Source organism: Adiantum capillus-veneris, chromosome 11, assembly GCF_014529385.1.
Source record: "Adiantum capillus-veneris isolate H3 chromosome 11, ASM1452938v2, whole genome shotgun sequence".
NCBI lineage: Eukaryota > Viridiplantae > Streptophyta > Polypodiopsida > Polypodiales > Pteridaceae > Adiantum > Adiantum capillus-veneris.
In genome coordinates, this window is record NC_140941.1 from 44,802,787 (window position 1) to 44,819,636 (window position 16,850).

At 41.2% G+C, this 16,850-nt stretch overlaps 1 pseudogene; it reads left to right on the plus strand.

Moving 5' to 3' along the window:
- The first annotated feature begins 510 nt into the window (after positions 1-510).
- Positions 511-16,554, plus strand: LOC147447178 (uncharacterized; annotated as a pseudogene).
- Positions 16,555-16,850: the final 296 nt, after the last annotated feature.

A 16,850-nucleotide genomic window follows, 5' to 3' on the forward strand; every position in this document is an offset into this window, starting at 1 on the left:
GAGGAAAACATTAAGAAATTTTGCAGGTCATTTGGAGGGCCTTACTAAAGAGAGAGAAAAGAAGGTGCAACCAATGAGCAGCAACCTTACGTAACGTAGAAATGCATGGAAAATTTCACAAAAATAAAAGAAAGCATTTTAAAATATTGAGATTTGTCCCATTTTTGTAAGGTAACTTCCTCGTCTCACAAAGTAGGGCCCACTGCTATTAGTCGTCAAGTTGCTGAGACCTGACTACTGATTGATAGCTAACTCTCTCCCTTTATTAAAAGATATCCACTCCCTTTATAAAAGTCTTTCAAAACTCATTCTCCCTCCATTATAGCTATGGCTTTGTCTTCTTCCCACCCAAGAAGTTCTAGAGGTTGCTCTACACTGTCCCCAACTAACCTCACCATTAGTGTCCAAAGATGACCATGTAGTAGCATAAGCACTATCTCAACCTCAAACTCTCTCACTACAGATAATAGGTGCCAAGAGCAGAGGATAAGCAAAGGTTCTGGGGTTCTTATGCAGCCAAGAAGGAGAGAAAGCTCGAAGGCAACAAATATGTTTCGTTTTGCATGGAAAGCAAGAGTTCTAGATTTCAAAGTCAAGGTTGGTAAAAAGAATGTGAAAGAGATCTTTGTTCAACATGTTTTCACTCACTCTGATGTGATTACTAACGGCTTCGATGTCTCCATGGTGCATAATCCATAGTGCAACTGTGAGTTAATTATTTAGCACTCCTCTATAAATGTTATCTTACATTTCAAATGTGAATCTGTCCTTTTCTTCTCTTATTACAAATATTTAACTAGGTTATACAAATGTTTGTATTTATTTCTATTCTTTTACATTCACAGATGTGTATCCTTCCTCATACGAGGAATGGGAGCCATTGGAGTGCATTATAGGTCTCATCTTTGTGACCCATGCTCATATTGGGGTCTTGCAGTATGCGGACAGAACTAGCAAAAGCCCTGCATACGAGGGTATTTTCTTCTATGACCATTTCTACCAACTCAATCAAAGGAATCAGAGAGGAGTGTTGGTGAAGGTTTCTCTACCAACCAACTGGAACTCCGTGGATTGGCTTATTCCCGACACAACAATGAGTGAGGCATTGAGGAGTAGGCTTTATACGGATGTTCAGAGGTCTCTCCGAAACTTTGTACCCACTAAATTGGTGAAACTTGCAAATTTCTCTCCTGTTGGTCTCTTTGTTGAGTTTTTTTATACTTGCAATGTTATTAATCCTCACGCACATTCCTATAACCTACGACGGATGTTGTATTATTTATTTGGTAGAGTCAGGTATCGGGTCTGTCGGTCCAATAGGAAAAGGGTAAGAGTGATCGCCGATGAGAGGCACACTCTAACTGGAACATTCAAAGGATTAGTTAGCTAAGCATGGGTGCCCAAGTGTGAATGGGGCGATCTCATATGAAAGTCAACTAAACATAAAATTCACTCATTCTCTCATTTGTGCAATTGAAAAGTGCTCTTGCTCCATCTCCATCTTCTTCTTCTTCATCTCCTTGTGTGTGTGTGTATGCATGAGAGAGAGAGAGAGTGTGTGTGTGCAATCGAGCATTGCGACGGCATGACCGCGGCGAGTCGGTTGAGCGCGGCGTAGCGGCGTCTCCCTCTTCTTCGCGGCGAGGAATCCTCCACGACAGCAAGCGTAGAGCGGTGAGTGACACACCATCCCCATCTTTGAGCTTACTAGTTTATGCTTATTGTGTGCTTGGAGCCATTTGTGGATTGCACACATTGTATTGGCAAGTTCCTTGCATTGACACGTGCGACAGACGCGCACATTTTTGGCGCCGTTGCCGGGGAATGCCATACATTAAGCTTGAATGGCACTCTGTGCTTCTTTTGTGGTGCAATTTCAATTGTAGGAAAGGTAGGGAAGGAAGGTGTGTGTGTTGAGAAGAAGGATTTTGTGTTGCTACTGTGTGTTTCTTTGTTAATGAAGTTTTGAAAGGTTATTGTGTTTTCTCTGTGCTAATGTATTAGTATTAAGGTTGTTAGTTCTGTGTAATGTAAAGTACAGTAAGTAGGAAGTAGATCTGTGAGAGCTTGTGAAGTGTGTTAGTGTGTAACAGTAGGTGTATTAGTTGTAAGTAGGTAGGTAGAGTCTGTGTGTGCTCGCGCGCAGGCCGCGGCGACCTTATCCCAAAAAAATTAAAAAAAATAAAATATTAAAAAATAAAAAATAAAAAAATAAAATTTAAAGGTAGGACCGGGATCGGGAATATCTCCCAGACCCAAGCCCAATCTCACGCTCAAGCTCAGGCGTCAGTCGCCCTTTAAAATTACGTATTTTAGCTTCACACGTAGCTAAAAATCGACTTTTTTGAGGACCAACGGAGCTTCAAGTGACCGAACGTTGTGTTGTAAAGCACACCGCGACCCTCTGAGTGATACGCTTGTTTCGAGCTATCACACACTTTAATAAAAAAACACAATCATTTAAAAACATTAAAAAACGAGTAAAAACGGACGCCTAAAAAAGTAAGCGGTTAACCTTCGAGGTTATTCGCGGACGCTGGTAGGGTGCCAAAGGCAGATGCATTTGCGCTCTGGTCGTGTGCTAGAGATGGAGCAACTAGAGAGAATTTTGACTTACGCGAGTTCTCAATATCCACCTACCTTAGGTTTCGGGCCCTCGGCGGGGACCCAAGGTAGTACAAACCAAGACCCGAACATAGCAGCTAGTGACTCTTCCTCTGACTACGACGTCATGGAGGGTTTCCCAATGCCTAATCCTGATAGCTCAAGCCAAGACATGCATGCCATGGGCCCGCGGTCCGGGCCGAGCGTGTTTAGCTACTTGAAGGAAACCTTTAATAGAGCCACTCGCTCCGAACATGGAGCTAATGATCTAAATGAGGGGGGTGGGGAAGTAAATTCTCCATTCATGACCAACGTAGACCCTATGCCCTTAGAGAATGTGCATGTGAATACTTCATTCACTGCACCTCTTGACTCTTCAGAGCTATTCCCCTCCGAGGTTATATTACCTGATGGTAGAAGCCTTGCCGAAGTGCAAGAGGTTGAGTGGTATATCCTTGCAGCAGCAAGGGAAAAGGAAATTGAGAGCTTACGCAAGGCAGAGCAACAAAGAGAGTTAAAATCGAGAGCTCCTATGTCAATATCTTTGCTAGGAGAGCAATCAAGTGCTCCTGACTTAGCAACCACTAAGGGCCAACCCCTAGAAAGCAACATTGCATCTAGCTCAAAGGACACCCCTAGCACCTCAATCCTAGATGGAGCGTTCTTAAATGAGAACTCGGAGTACGAACTACAAACGGAAACACTAACCGACCTATACCTAGGTCACACCTATCACGTGGGTTGTTTAGATGTCCTACAATCCACAATGGGTGTCACTAGTGTGGAGGATCAACAACAAAGAGTTTGTGAAGTCATCCATAGCGTCATTGAGCTAGAGAGACAGAACAAGGGGATCAACATGCCTTCAACGGGTCTCATGAGATTCTTGGATACAGTAAAGGCTAAAAACCGACCTTATCGCAAATGGAGACTCCCTCGATAAGTCCGATGGATCCTCCATATGTTGTTTCGCCAAGGGTCTCGGTGCAATTTGAGCCCACAAGTGATAGCTTTACCTTTCCAAGTCTAGCTCATCTTTCCCTTGATGACACCACGGCTACCATGCCTACCCCAATGATGGGCATGCCAAGAAACATGCCATGGACCTCATTTGTTAGTAAAGCACTGCTATATGGTAGCTCAATGCCGACAACAATACCTACAAGTGTGTACCAATCGTATACACCCATGGGTCCTCGTACTCATGTAGTTCCTACCCCTCCCATTGTTTCCCCTACCTATGCTCCACAACCACAACACCCAAGTTCTTATTTCCATGGGACCGTACCGGCTAGCATCAGCATGTCACATCCGACATCTGCTATGCCTAGGGCCACACATATGAACTTTGGACCGCCACATGGCACAACACCGTACCAAATGTGGAACCCAAGGGCTTCCTATCCGCCAAGCCTAGTGCCAATACCTACTCCACATGTAGTCTCTGGAGCGCCTTCACCCATGGTGCCTGCTCACTTAGGTGACTTGGCAACATTTGCTCAAGCTATTGGTCGATCTATTGCTGAGAATATGTGTAACATGCCTGATAGAGAGCCTAGAAGTAAGGCAATACAAATAGCCAAGCTCACACAAAAATTTAGTGGAGACGGGGATGTGAGAAAGCATATCGAAGTGTTTGAACAAATATGCGATTCTCTAGGAGAACACAATGACCTGCATAAGAGTAATGCTTTAAGCCTAACCTTAAGTGGGAAGGCAGGGGATTGGTATAGAACCCTAAGGGTGGAAGAAAAAATGATTTACCCTACTCTTAGGAGACTATCCTTCAAAGAATACATACTAGAGGGAGTTCTTTGGGGTGTAGCCTCTTAGCTCCAGAAAGCCCAACGAGAGGAAGGAGAGTCGGTGAGAGACTTTATTAGTCGCTTGAAGCATTTGAATCTCGTTGTAATCCCAATGAGGGCTTCAATAATAATCAATTGCTTGATAGATTCATTAGGAGATTAAAACATGAGGATATCTACAATGGCCTACTCATTAGAGGTATCACCACTTGGGAAGCAGTCACCACCAATGCGATCCAATTGGAGGATAATTTAATGATTCAAGGAGAAAGAGTGTCTGTTGAGCCTAAATCTATTAGCTTGCAAGCATCAAGGCATCAGCCAATGACCCTAAAGCCTATTGCTAAGGAGCCAAAGATATCTGAGATGACTTTAGTAGAGCTCACCAAGGCTATTCAAGAGAGTCTTAGAGACAATCATGCTCCGCAAAATAATCATATGTATCCAGGAAGGGAGCAACAATGGTGCTCAGTATGCTATGGACCGCATAGTACCACTGAATGCCCTACTTTTAGAGTAAAATTCAATGGGAATTGCAATGCCTGTGGGAGGTATGGTTATCAAGCTAAGGATTGCATAGTATTTAAGCGCACGATGGCCAATAGACCAACCTTAGCATGGACAGACACACCTCAAGTGCCTGCATTGATGTCGGCCCCACCTCTTGAACAAAAAGCACAACACATGGTCCCTAGGGCTCAAAATGTTGTTCAAACAACACCCTTACCACCTCCAGTGCTAGGACCGCAACCACCACCTCCGAGAATCACTTCAGTGAATCAAGTGGGTTGTAAGTCATCTATTGCTTGTTTGGAAGGGTGTGAGGAAGATATAGATCCTAATATTGCCTATGGGATAAATGTGCTTGAAGAAATTCCACAATACTACATGAAAGACTATTGGGGACAAGTCAAACTTGTCTATCAAGTAGAGGCTCTTGCTGCAAGAGGCCAAAATATCAATTACACTGCTAAGAGACCACCTCTTCAATGCTATGAGTGTGGAGGTCCACATCGTGTAGCCGAGTGTCATATTAGGCTACAAAAGAATGCCACACTAATGCAAACCAATCAAACGAGCACGTCTACAATGCCGATACTCATGTGTAATCGATGTGGCATAGATCATTTGATTGCCCAATGTCCAAATAATCCAAATGCACCGAAGATCACGCCATTAAACTTGATTGAAGTTACCGAGGAGCCATCACAAAGTACACTTGTGGTACCAGTAAACGTACTCACACGATCAATACTCCAAAAACAAAATTATATTCTTGAGGAAAGAGACACGGCATCAATTGTCCAATCTCAGACGAAGAAGAAAACTCGAAGGAAGAGATCACAAAAGGCAGCAAAGTCAGACCCCAGTTCAAAGACCAACATAGGGACTGGTGATGACCCCGTATATATGAACGACGGTGAAGAGGATTTTGATTCAGGTGAAACCATGGAGATCAAAACGACCACTAAGATAGAAACCAACAAGGAAGACCTTCATGAGCCACAATAGCCAGGATCCAAGAAGAAGATAGGAACTTATCCAAACCCTACAGAGGATATTGAGGGAGTTAAGAAATTAAGGAGTTTGGTAGAAGATACCCAAAGGGATCTAGAACCAGCACCTAGGCAAATCCAGATTACAGACACCGTGTTCCCTACGCAACAACAACCTCACCAAGTCCATAGACCCTTAGCCATACCTAGTGTCATCCAAGAAGAAAGTGACTTAAAGTCATGTGAAAGTGGGCGTACTCGCTTCTTGATGGAAAGAATGTTTATAGAGGGACTACCTGATCCTGTCGAAGAAATGGAGATCCCATCTTCCCCACGTCAAGGGACTGAAGTCCAAAAGGTGCCGTTAAACATTGCCAAATTGATGGATTTCATGTCTTTAGAAGTTAGAACCACCATCATGTCCAAACTATATAAAGACCTTGAGCTAGTCTCAGCTCTTCGAGCCTTCCTCAATAGAGAACTAAAGTTTGGGCTACCACAATTTGCACACCAATAGAGGAGAAACACTTAGATCCACACCCCAACCTAGATGAGAACCTTGTTATAGAAATACCTGTTAACAAGTTGGGACAATACTTTTAGGGTGATGAATCCAATGCATCCATAGCAATCACTATAGTCTAAGGGATTAAGTGTGAAGGGAATCCTTGATAGTGGCGCTGGGGTTAGCATTGTGACTAAAAATTGCTGGGAAACTATGGGAAGACCTCACCTTGCGACCACAACCATAGTAGTGAAGATGGCCAATGGGTCTATTTTTAAACCTATTGGGATGCTAGAAGATCTCAAGATCAAGGTCTTTGGACATAGAATAAGGATTACCTTCATTGTTATGGATTTCTCCAAACACACTATGGCATCGGAGATGATCTTAGGACGTCCTTTCATGAGGGAAGCAAAAATGGTGCATGATTGGTCTAAAAACTATGTCTACTTGCAGTTCCAAGATTCTATCATTCCAATGGATCTTGTGACTGTTCGAGCACATCCTCTAGGAAACAGGTTTATAATTGATCATAGATCTGACACCATAGTTCACTCGGCCCCATTGTAGTATTGTTACATGTGTAAAGCGGACATTGATGTTGGGGAAGATTCTTCTTATATGGATATACTACCTGGGATGACTGAGTCGGACAATGTGGATTGGATCCACCTAGCAGCAACCATAAACACTTGGGGGAATAGGGGGACGACCTGGGTAACACCAGAGGGGGATGAAATGCTCGTACCCTTAAATATGCTACAAGCAATGCATATAGTTTCTAACAAGACTCATCCTAATATAATAAAAAGAACATACAAATGGGTCCCTAAATCTTCTTTAGCGACCATAGCTAGTGCTAAAAAACAGAAGACTTGTAAGAAACATTTCACTCGCCCCAAGAAATGTAAGGAAACGTGGTGTTGGATTCATAAACGACTATTGAAATCCCAAGGCTACTATCAAGGAAATGATCAAATCTGGGTACCAAAACGTAGATTGTGTTCTTACCTGTCACATGATCCATGTGCACCCAATCCTGTAGCTAAAAAATGAATTGACGATCGTGGAAAGAAAAAAATCACAGCATGCTACACACCCGCTCCAGAGCTAGTTTGGGTACCGAAGAAAGAGCGATTTGTTCCACGTAGCTCGGGAAGGGGGGAGTCCCATGAAGCTTCTAGCTCCTCATGTAATGCATCCATATAGGTAAAAGCTTCTCCACATCCTCCACCTACAATAGTGGACCTCCATAAAGCTACAAATGAATCCACACCTCCCAGTGTTCAAGAATCACCTGATGAACCACTTCAAGTTCGATCCTGGGAGAGTACCTTACCACCCTTGCAACTCGATGAGGCACCTAAAGTAATAGAAAACTACTGGCAAAAATCCTCACCTATTTCCAAGTGGAACAATTGGTTTCAAAGGGTAATGAGCACATTTCAAATGGTATGGTTTACCCAAGTAAGGGGGGAGTGTTTGCTGACAGTCATCATTCACTCACTCCCCTCTCAACCTTCCTCCCTGACCTCTCAATCTCCCAATCCTAGGGAATGTATATATACAGCCTTTTACTCACACCAAAAAAAAAAAAAAAGAGCATGAGCAATTAGCAAACGAGTATGCATAATAAAAGTCCCTACACATTCACATCCGGTACACTGAAATAGAACCTATGTCATCAAACACCTTTGATCCTCATCACTCGAGTGATGGAGAGTAGGTAAGATTAGTATGATAGGAGTGTTTTTGTTTTAGAGTTTAGTAATTAGCAAAGTTCTTTCTTCCCATTGATGTGCCTCCTAGAGGTATTCTTTGTGTTTCCTCGTGTGTACAGGAACGTGTTGCTATGGTTAGGATTTGGAGCTTCATGGAATCTTTAGCTCGTTCACTCTTCAAATCAAGCGTGACCATCAACACAAACAGGTGTTTCTTGTCCATTAGCATTGCCCCTTATCTTTTTGCATCCATGTTTGTCTACTTTAATTGTGATTTGTAGCATAATATTCAACACATTTGATTAGTACCAAACATTAAATTCAATGTAATTTTTTGTCATAATCACTTGTCTAGGTTTAAAAATCAAGCAGTCCGACTAAGCTAGTTTTACCAAGCTAGGTGTTAGAGATCTTCTCTTAATACCATGGGGAATGCCTTCCTAATAATCAATGGTTACTTAGGTTCTTAATCCTATTTAGGCAACATTGTGTAAAATGTACTAGGGCTTTCTAGTGGGCTTAGTCCCTATTGACCTTTAGCTTAAGTATTATAAAGGGAGTTTACTAGTGTGATGAGCCTGGGGAGAGTGACAGTGTTATATGACCCCCCAAAGTTACAAAATTAAAATGCTGGAAATAAACAAACAAAAAAAAAAAACAAAGTGCCACAATGTAAAATCTTAAGCTGAACGATAAATCTCAGTTTGATTTGGTACTTCACTCACATGTATCACCTATGGTACTAGAGCCCTAGAGGTTCCCAGTGTGGGCGCTTTTCCTTGAAAAGCAAAAAAACCAAGGCATACAAAATAAGCACACACATCAAAATTGAATCACTGTGAAAAGAGTTTGGGGGGTCAAAGCAAAGGTAATCAGTCAAGCGATTATTTCATGAGAAATTCCTTTTATTTTAGCTTAACTACAAGATCTTCTAGGTATAGCCTCTAGTCAGAGACCTAGAACATGAAATACTTGGCTCTCATGATTAAACAACTTAATTGACCAGAGAAAATTAAGAAGCTTACCCATGGTATTAATAGTCAATCTTTAGTGCCTTCCGACCGTTGAATTAGCGACCCCGAACTTGTTTAGTTGTTTACCTTCCCAATTGTGAAAAGGGTAAGAGTGATCGCCGATGAGAGCCGCACCCTAACTAGAACATTCAAAGGATTAGTTGGCTAAGCATGGGCGCCCAAGTGTGAATGGGGCGAGCTCATATAAAAGTCAACTAAACATAAAATTCACTCATTCTCTCATTTGTGCAATTGAAGAGTGCTCTTGCTCCATCTCCATCTTCTTCTTCTTCATCTCCTTGTGTGTGTGTGTATTCATGAGAGAGAGAGAGAGAGTGTGTGTGCGATCGAGCATTGCAACGGCACGACGACGGGGAGGCGCTTGAGCGTGGCATAGCGGCGTCTCCCTCTTCTTCACAGCGAGGAATCCTCCATGACAACAAGCATAGAGCGGTGAGTAACACACCATCACCATGTTTGAGCTTACTAGTTTAGGCTTGTTGTGTGCTTGGAGCCATTTGTGGCTTGCACATAGTGTATCGGCAAGTTCCTTGCATTGACGTGTGCGACAGACGCGCACAAATATACATGTTGCTAAAACTATGTTGCTCTGCGAATCATTTGATTCCCTCTTGTGTGATAAGCTTCTTGATCGAGGGTGGTATGTGAAAGAAACCGATGGCATATGTTGCGAGATTGCTCTTGACACTTTCATTGTCAAGTATATGCTCGTGACACAGACACTAATAATCTCTTTTAGGTACAAGCATTCTCACCTTGTTGGAGGTTGCTATGTGCCTATGGATCAAGAGGCAGCAAGTTTAGCAAGCAATGCTGTCATAGACGTGGAAGTGGTGGGACAAAGACCAAAATCTTATAACAATAATTACAATAAGACAGCAATGCAATCTTTTGCAACTTCGCATGACATAGTGGAGGAGACTACCGACATTGACTCCGTAAACTTTTATTTCTTGTTGGGCGGACGAAGAGTAATGCAACAAAGGGAGAAGCATTTTCTGTGAGGAGATCTTTCTAGCTGTATTCAAATCGTGTCCATGTAATCTAGCCTGAATGGCTTCAACAAAATGTAACTTTTTTGACTAGTTTAATCTTAATATGAAGTGTTTGTTCACAGCTCTCTCTCTCTCTCTCTCTCTCTCTCTCTCTCTCTCTCTCTCTCTCTCTCTCTCTCTCTCTCTAAGTATTTGAAACACATAGACAGGTAGACAGTATCAATTTAATGTATAAACAATGAATTACTAATTACATTCATTGTTTAATGTATAAACAATGAATTACTAAATACATTTGTAAGTACAAATTCCGATGTGCTCGATGGGATTACGTACATTCCTTGTTGATATGGGACCAAAATGTCCTCTAGGTAAAAATTGTGAAGATGCCCTTCAAATGAAGGTGGGGAAATAGTAGTGCCAGGTGGATTAAGTAAACCCTTCAGTGTGGTGTGTCATCAATCAACAAAGTATTGAGAGCATCATAAGGCACATTGATCTGTTCAAAGGGCTTGTAGAAAAGTTGTACATGAGGTTTAGTTGGGTGGAAATGTCCCGCAATGGTAATACAATTTCTTTGACTATACACAAAATAAAAATCCGATCTCGAAATTTCAGCGAGATTGCAAACTATGGTAACAAGGGGATTCAAGTTTTGGGGCTGCACTGACGACCACATAGCAACCCTAAACTATGGAATCAAAAAATTCAAAGATTCCTTTGTGCCTGGTCAAATTACTACTCTGAGATTTCCCAAGCAGAAACTACATAAATAGGAGATCTCTATAGGTACACTGTAAGGGTTGTCGTAGCAGCAACAATCCATTGAGATCCAAAATAATTAGTCTCTGCAATCATGGTGCATACATATAAGTAGTTAGAAACAAAAAAGAGTATATTATATAAGTGCAATGGATATTACCGGAACAACCATATCTACTTGAAACAAGAGTCCATATTGGTCATGTCTCTGTTGTTGAGTGTCGATGTTCCCTTTTGTATTACCAAAGGTATCCACCTCTTGTGGTTGTGCAGTACAGGACTCTTGTGTTTCCATGGTTGAATGGTTAACTTGTTTTGTTGTCTATTCTTGGCTTTGATTTGCAACGTTTTCCTCCTCCTCTACATGGCCTAGACATTTTGTATCTTCTCTCGGCTCTGAAGGGCTCTTCACATCAGCAGCTATTGGAGCTTGGACTCCCTCATATTGATCATATGCTTCATCCTGTGCCACAATAATAGGCACTCCCTTATCCTCCTCTACTTGGTCTAGACCCTCTGTTGCATTCCTCGGCTTTGAAGAGCATTTTACATCAGCATTTTCAAGAGCTTGGTCTACTTCACATTGATCAACTCCAACTTCCGTTTCAGCCGCTCCAACTGCAAAGCAAACCGATGTCTATTTTTCTAATATTGGGTCAGTTTTGAGGATTTGGTTTCTAGTGGTGGAAACTGGCATGACTTCCTCATCACCGGTCATTGTCAAAACTATTATACGGTCGTCAAAACTGTCTTCTGCATCTAAAACTCTAGGAGTTGAAATAGATAGTAGATATTGAATAATTGATGCGCGGTACCTTTATAAATATTCCAAGGTATAATTTTCCACAACATTTTGCAAAATTAGGTTAAATTTGTGGTCAATACTTCAATTAATAATAGCACCAAGTTAGTCCAAACCATAGCATGGAAATACCTTAGACATAAATGGATTCAAAGCAAAAAAACTTTGTAGTATGTACTCTACATGGAGAAGACATCTCCAACCACAAGAATTTAGATATGTTTGATTAGGCACTTTGACAACTTTAAAGGTTGCCTTGTAGAGTTCATGATTTCCACAAAGCCTTCCATAGACGTGAAGTAATCTTTTTACACTTCTATGAACAGTGAAAGTTATTTGTTATTAACAATATTGAGGTCATCATCCATAGCCCAAATAAACACTCAAGGTTATATCAACACTCACACTCTTATCTTTGAATGTGTTCCTCGTATGGAGTTGATAGTCCATACCACTTGTTTGTCCAGCTCAATGCATACAAGGCTCCAATGATTATTTGATTCGTATGGAAACACCAGAGTTGTGACTTGAAGCATTGGACAGTGGACAAACCATCTCTCTAATGTGCCATGAGGGGTGTTTTTTGTTTAAGTGGCACAGACAACTGTGGATCTAAAACATGTACTTTAGTATGGGTTTGTTGAGGGAGTTGGCTCTTTATTAATCTACAATCAATAACAAGGATTTAATTAGTAACCAAATACAAAAGTAAAGGATCTTAAAGGTAGAGAAGGGCACTTACTTTAGGCATAAATAAACGATAGAGTCTATACTTTGTGCATTGGGATCTTTCAAAATCCCAATATCAACAGAATCCATAGCTAATTGCCGAGTACCATCAGCAAGGGGAATGGTTGCTAACAATCTTTCTTTCATGGAATGTAAAATATAGTTGTTTCTTTCATTTAAGTCTATGGTAACTAGCCCATAATTTATCCTTTGTGCCTCTTCATCAGTAGCAGCAGTTTGTATCTTCTTTAATTTCTCTGCTTCCAGGTAACGTCTTTCTTCTTGCTCAGCTATGGCTCTGGTGTTCACATCATGAGTAACCTCATGAATCTTAACCCCATGCTCCCATTGTCTTGGTGGTATTATCAATATATCCTTCATTTTAGGGTCAATAAACTCATTAGGGATGAGGAGCTAATCGTATCTCCAACGTACTCTCTTGAGTGTCTCACTGTCCTTGTCCATTATTGTGACCCGGTGAGCATGAGCAGCAACAACGGTGATATCATTAAAGTACTCTAGTAAAAAATCTTCTGGTGCTTCTTGAAGATAGGGCAAGGCAACAGCCTTCCATCTCATTTTACTAGCACATGCTTCCTCGCAAATTTGCCTTACTGCTCTTTGGAAAGGAAGTTTAGGGACACAAAGCTCAATACATTTCTCTGAATAAACCCATGTTTTTGTGAATATTCTTCATTCTTGGTTCCTTCAATATCTTCATTGGTTTACCTGGTCTTTTCTTCTTACTAGCAAACCTTCCACATGCTTTCTTTGCAAGCCCTAGTCCTTTCCCTGCCTTCCTTGTTGTTTCCTTTGTTCTTGCCATTCCACTGTAAGAGAAAAATGCAAGGGATCTCTCTCTCTCTCTCTCTCTCTCTCTCTCTCTCTCTCTCTCTCTCTCTCTCTCTCTCTCTCTCTCTCTCTCTCTCTCTCTCTCTCTCTCTCTCTCTCTCTCTCTCTCTCTCTCTCTGTGTGGATCACGGTGTACGGGCTCAAATTTGAGAAGTGAACATAGCCTATCGTGCGCCGTGTTCCAATTCTCTCTCTCTCTCTCTCTCTCTCTCTCTCTCTCTCTCTCTCTCTCTCTCTCTCTCTCTCTCTCTCTCTCTCTCTCTCTCTCTACATCCACAAACACTCTGGGAAGTATCAAATACAAATTAAATTACCGAATAAAAGCTTTTACAATATATTGTTGTACAATATTTTGATATTGTGGATCATGGCGCGCCTCGAGGATTTTCAAAGGATTATTTCGACTATAGCGTGTCGTGATCCTCATAGAAATTATATATTTTAAATGTCTTTTCTATATGTCTATCTTCCATACCATTCTGATCTAAACTAGCTTAGCTTACATTATCATTATGTCTAAATTCTGGCAGAGTTTTAAACAACAAGCTAGTCAGGTCATAATACCTCCCTTGGTGGATAAAAGCGGTTTGAAATGAGTATACGAGACAGATTCTCCTAAGTGCTACTTTCAATGGGTTAAAAACTCTTGAAGGAATTTATTTGACCTTAGTAGCTCTTCACTCTGTGTCTTCGGCAATATCAGTTGTGCGCCTTGGTTATAGAGGTCGTCTCGGATGATGCAATTCTCTTTGGTTAGGTCTCTCTCTCTCTCTCTCTCTCTCTCTCTCTCTCTCTCTCTCTCTCTCTCTCTCTCTCTCTCTCTCTCTCTCTCACACACACACACACACACACACACACACACATCATGAATCCAAGTGTGCATTTGTTACCATAAATAGTACCCGTATTTTTTGGTTGTAGAAAAATCTTTATTGTGGTCGTACAAGCCATTTATTGCATGTCTTGCTAACACGTGTAGAATATTATTGGGTGTGCTTTGTGAATAACGTTAACGGTATGTCTATTATTGTATGAAAGGGGGAGGGGGGAGAGAGAGAGAGAGAGAGAGAGAGAGAGAGAGAGAGTAACTTAGTAAAGGGGAGAGCTACTACCTCAGCCCGTTCCTGGACCAACGAGGAGAGAAATCATTTGTTGAAGCAAATACAGACATTGAGAGAGAGATAGAGGCTAGAGAGAGAGAGAGAGAGAGAGAGAGTTAAAAAGACCACAGTCTCCTTCAAGGTGCAGGAATCAAAAGCGTGAAGACCAAGAGCAACGTTCCCAGCCCTGAATCTCTATTCCAAGAGCAATGTCTAGTCCTGGGAAAGGTAAAGACAATCTCTTCACGCGTATTTGCTCAATAGTTTAGTTGTGTCTAGGAATTGTGCTACAAAATGTGAAAGGAAATTTAACATTGAACCTAACAAAATTGGATCACGGCGCACCAGTAGTTTTGTGGAGTTTTGTTTATGTACTCCGCAAGCCGTGATCCACTTTTTAAAGTGTACCAGGTTTTTTTCTAGAGTATAAAATTCTTAAATGTTTTGGTAGCTATTACTGTGTAAAAAGCAGGTATTGTATTATAAATATGTATATGATTATTAATTACTACTTGCTGGCTTTTGCTCTTCACAACTATAGAGCAATTTTGCATTTGATCAATCATTATGCAGGGCAAAAGTTTAGTGACCCTTCACACAATCCATCAAAAGATGCACATATGCTAATCACAGCGCGCCAGTAGTTTTGTGGAGTTTCGTTTATGTACTCCGCCCGCCGTGATCCACTTGATTGGATTTTTCTCTTCACAACTATAGAGCAATTTTGCATTTGATCAATCATTTTGCAGGGCAAAAGTTTAGTGACCCTTCACACAAACCATCAAAAGATGCACATATGCTAATCATCTTGTGTTATTGTCTATATGATCAGTAGGAAATAATAGTGAGATACCTAGCTATTGTTTGTTGAAAACTTATATGATCGTGTGGTGCTCTTCTTTTTATTTATGTTTTAAGAAACTTATATTTCTCAGTATGAAATAAATGGTAGGATTAAGATCTCATAGGAGGAAGAGGTAGAAAATAGATCCCAAGTGCATCGTTGGCCAAGGAAACAATCCAAGAAGACTTTCGGAGCTGTTAAAAACTTCAATGAAGAGGAATATAGACTTCACAAAACCCATTGATATATCTGGTGCAGAGCCTAATATGAGTTTGGAGGAGCTTGATACTGATCCATCTGTCAAAATGGAGTCCCCTTCTACTCCAAAATTTACTTTATTGAACTCACTTAAGAGAGAGGTGGATTTTTCAGCACCTACTTTGCAGAGTGCCCAATGTGTTGCAACAATCCCAAAGAAAAAAGAGGTAGTTATTTATGAAGACCCTACAATGATTGATGAAATGCTTTTAGATTTTGCAGTTTCTTCTGGGGTTGGTCATAAATTTGACTTGGTCTCCTGCATTTTTAATGCTCCATTTAATCTTCATGTGTTTATAGTTGAGGAGAGTGAACACTTGAAGCTGGAACGAGAGAAGTTTGAGCTTCATACTCAAAAGAGCAGGGTTAATGTTGGTGAAATGGTGGTAGTCCGTTTAAAAGATAGATCTTAAAAGACAGTCTTACAAGAAGTACAATCAGTTGCCTCTTATGTACAGACCCCATTGGTGCAGCTTACATGAACGGCAGTGCAAGCTGGTTCAAGAATCCTTTGGATTTCTTATATTTTTGAATGGATTCTTTACAAGTCTTATGAAAGATCCTAAGGAGGTCATGGAGGAACACGATATACCAGTAGATGAAAAAGAGGATAAGGATGAGGAATACATTGAAGTGGCGGAGATAGAGGAGTCCATTGATCTTGAAGAAGAAGCAAAAGAGGTGGAACGAAGCAAACTTCTCTCAGTGAAAACCTCAAATATCAAGCTACCTCTAGATGTGTCAGGTTTCAATGAGCGGCAAGCCACCTTAACGCTCCTAGGAGTGCCAGAGTTTAAATTTGGAGATAGGTCATACATTTTCCTTCATAATATACAAAGTATTTTTTGTTTGCGGGAGGACTTTGCACTGGCCACTATCTCCAAGTATCAAGAGGAGAGGAATGGATTTGTTTCAGATGACATTAGTGATGATGAGGTAATGGAGATCTCAAGTAACCCACTGGACTACCTTAAATTGTGCTTTGAAAAGATAGAAAAGTATAAAGAAAGCTTTCCTGATGAAGCCACATTTCAAACTAGTAATTAGGATATGGAGGATTGGTTTAAGCGACCAGCATAGGAATAGTTTGAATAGTTTGAAATTAGGATATGGAGGATTGGTTTAAGCGACCAGCACAGGAGTCAACCCGATCAGTCAACCTATGGAAAAATTAGCTTTTTTTGCAAGATGAGAGTTTCATGGTATAACATCCTGCCCCCCCCCCCCCCCCCCCCCCCCCCCCGCCCAATCTCTATCTCTCTCTCTCTTTCACACACACACACTTCTTTTGTTTGTAGTCATGGATTGCTGAAAAGGACGACTTTCTTCATCGTCAAAGAAGA